Source organism: Chinchilla lanigera, unplaced genomic scaffold, assembly GCF_000276665.1.
Source record: "Chinchilla lanigera isolate Chin_1 unplaced genomic scaffold, ChiLan1.0 scaffold00002, whole genome shotgun sequence".
NCBI classification, from domain to species: domain Eukaryota; kingdom Metazoa; phylum Chordata; class Mammalia; order Rodentia; family Chinchillidae; genus Chinchilla; species Chinchilla lanigera.
In genome coordinates this window covers 2,081,788-2,085,657 of record NW_004955403.1, presented here as the reverse complement: position 1 = coordinate 2,085,657, position 3,870 = coordinate 2,081,788, and positions in this window count along the sequence as shown.

The window sequence follows — 3,870 nt, the reverse complement described above, 5'->3', positions numbered from 1 at the left end:
TTTTTTTTTCCCGGTACCAGGAATTGAACTCATGACCTTGCGCTTGCCAGGCAGGCGCTGTGCCTCTGAGCTAAATCCCCAGCCCCTGTTACATTATCTTTAAATAAATGTATTAGATGGAATCTTAATATTTAGAACTGGAAAGAAATGGATATATCATTAGTGTTACCATTTTTCAACATAGTTGATAAACACTCAGAAAAATAAGCTGTTTTGGCTAGAATCTATGAATTCATCTTCTTGTTTTCAGTACCACTTTCTCTTTGCTACCACACTGCCTGAACATGAGTAAAGTATACACAGCAATATAACTAATTCAGACATTCGTACAAGGATGGAGGTGAGTTCCCATTCATATCGTACTTAATGCAATTTACCATATCACTGTCTCTATCCAGAGAGAGTAGACCAAAGTTAATTGAAGGAAGATGTGTTTGGAACATTGAAACCACACAACTTAGTGAAAATAGTGACAGCTCTTCAAAATCTAAATCTTCCTTTTAGGCCACACAGAATCTTGAGCCAGGCTAAGCAACAGCAGTGGATTTTGTGGCCCAAGTCTGGACCTCACGTCACAAATGCACTGCATTTTAGTTCAGAGATGCGTCTTGCCAAGGAGTCACAGTGCAAGTCCCACACCAGCCCCACAAGAAAGCTGCTCAAAGGCAGTGAGAAGCTTATCACAGATTGACGACTTTCTGATATGAGATGTTCCAAATTTCATATCCTTATAAATTAAGAAATACTAGAATGAAGTGACCAGATGTTCAGCTTCCTTCCTGGAATTTAAAATGTGTGTGTGTGCACACGCATACACAGAAGCCGTTCCTCTGAAGAGCAGGCATTTCTCATCAGGAAATGTGTGTCTTTCTCGGTTGTCAGCAGCCTTCACTCATTATCCATCATGCTGCAGTCCACACTGTGCATTTGATGTCTTCTCTGATGCAGGCCGCATGGATTTCAGAAGTCAGCGGGAGGAAAGGGAACTGTGCTCCTCCTGTGAAAGTTTAGAACCGGTGCCTAGAAAATTCGAAGTGGTAGAACCCTGGGGGAGCCTCCACTCAGGCAGCCAGTTCCATCGCTCTATTCTAGTCACAGGGCTCCCCTGAGGAGAGGAAAATCAGAAGTTGGTGACAAAACCCCTGACTTCTCCTTTCACGACCTGCAAGTGTCAATTCTCTAGAGTGCTTTGCTTTACCCGACGCGGGAGCAGCAGGAGAAAGAGAACACTGCTGGGAGGAGAAACCACAGCACAGCTCAAGTCAGAATCCTAAGAGCTGGTGAGAACAGGGCGAGGCTCTGGGAGCCGACATGACTGTATTAGGAAATGTATGTGGGAACAATTTTAATAATAAGCCTACGATGTGTTTAAAAAAAAGTTCAGAAACCGGCTCTTTTTTCTATTAAAAATAGCACATATTATTAAGTAATAGTCATGGCAAAATCCTCTCCCAAAGCATCTTATAATAGCCATCACTGTTTTATTTCCAGCCCTTTTCTGATCCACAACCAAACCTTTATTTGTCAAATTTTGTCAGAAAGCAAATGTTTCCTGGCTGAGACAACGAATTCTTGGCAATTAGCATAATAAAAATAAATGCACCTTATATTGATTTACACTCTACCATAATAGGGCAACAGGCTATTTTTCTTATATTGTCGTTCTCTTTAAAAAGGTATCACCAGTAAGAGTCAAACACGTTATTTTATCTTTATTTGTATAGCTATAGGATGTTGAAATTGGGAAGTCCGAGAGCTGCATTCCTGGAGGGGAAGCCACCTCCGACTGGCCTTGCTCTTGGGCCCACTGCTGGGAGAAGGAAGGAGCGTAGTCCCAGGAGACTGTCCCCAGCCGGCCCTGCTCAGGGAGAGTGCACTCAACATTTCCTAACGTTCATGTTGACACAGCAGGTTTCCAGGCACACTCTGTTAATCTACAGAACTCCCTGGGCAAGCTAACTTATAAAACTGATGATAGCTTCACAGAGCAAATTACAGCCAGCCCTCTGCACCCACGGGTCTGGCAACCATTCGGTCCACAACTGAGGATCTGAACTACATCCACCGCACACGCAGGCTGCATCTGTCCTGAGCATGCACAGTCTCTCCTTGCTTTATTCCCTAAGCACTCTGCCGTAATGACTACTTACATGTAATGTGCATTGTATTTGTTATTACAAGTGATGTAGAAGCGATTGAGAGTATGCGTGAAAAGATGCACAGGGCGTGTACAAATGGTTTGCCATTTTATATGAGGGGCTGGCACTTCCGTGGATTTCAGTGTTGGCAGGGGTTCTAGGACCAGTTTCCCAGCTACCAAGGGATAAATGTACCCCAGACAAACGCTGGCTGAGCCTTCAAGAGTTGGGGTGAGGAAGGAGGATTTCATGGAAGGGTCGTGATGAGGATGGGGACCCCAGACACTCACTGAGCAGAAAGAAAGTTCAACCTGAAGTGAAAGCCGCGGGTCAGAGGGTGATCTGGCTGTGAGACTGAGGGAACAGGAGTCCACCGGGAGCTCTGCATTTCCTCCTCGGAAGCTCAGCCAGCCGCAGTTATCCCATCTCTGCAGGATGGGACAGTATCTTCCTGTACTCCCTGCCACCAAATGTGCAGAACAGTGGGAAGGGAGCGGGTTCCTGAGTATAAGCTAACCAGGTGGCCGCTACCAAGATTTCCTTGAGAACAGCCTCAAAGCACCATGATGATAAGAAATGGTCTCTACTGTTGGCGACAGACTTTCTCGTTTCTCTTATTTCAATGTGTAGAAGCTTTGACCTCCTGCTGCCCTCTAAAAAGCGAAAGTACTGAGCTTAACATCTCCTGGCAGTAGAAAAGGTAAGGAAGGTATTTGGGGTAGTGAAAAAAGGTGAGAGAATTCTCAAACAGAGATGAGGAGGAATAAGGGAAGCACTGCATAAGAAGAGAAGGCTCTGGGTAATGTTTGAGTTGACTCTTGGGTTTGCCTTTAATCGAGCAGCACGTGCCAACTAAAGAAAGCAGGAGAGAGATTTAATACAATCATCCGGAACAAGCCAGGATGCAGTTAGGAGACATGAATCACAACCAGCCGTTTGGGCAGAGAGAATTTAATATAATTGTTCACTAAAGCTGTTGACTAAGTGAAAGGGTAAGAAGGGGGACAGAGGATAAACAAGGGAGCATAGCCGCAGCAGCAGCTATGAGAGGGAGCTGTCACATTTAGGGCTGAGGAAATAAAGGCAAGAGGTTGAAATTATTAAAACTTGGAAGACCCGAGGAAAGGCTCAATTCAGACTCAGAGGAAGGTCGCTGCCAACCGGAGCTGGAGTCTCAGAGGGTCAGATGAGGCTGCTTCTCTGCAACTGCACTCACCTCAGCCCTGCGCAGGCATGGCCGGGGTGCAGTAGAAACAGTCGGCGGACCGGAAGTCCGTAAGACAGTGATGGTGCCCAGGGTATCTGGAAGGGAGCGGGAAGGGTCAGCCTTCCAGGCCCTGTCTAGCACCCCCTATCTGCCGAACCAAACACACACTCACAAATGGGAAGGTAGGGTGGCAGGTGACCTTGGAGACAGGAGGCAATAGCAGAAGAACTGCCTGCACAACCTTTTAAAATATTATTTTTCCCACTGCTTTTTATTCTGTAATTTTAAGGAATTATTTTTTATCAAAATAAGGAAGAAGAGGCTCCCAATATCCTTTTCTACAGTTACAAACTCTTAAATGAACCAGATTGTTGAAAACCTAGGTTTTTAAAGACATAATAACGATTTATTTACAGGAAAAAAATTATGGGCTTCTACTCCATTTTAAATCCTATTGTGTTTACTTTAACTTTTCTTCAACAGCTATATGCTGAACAATGTGTCAGAAAAAATACTAAGGAGCTT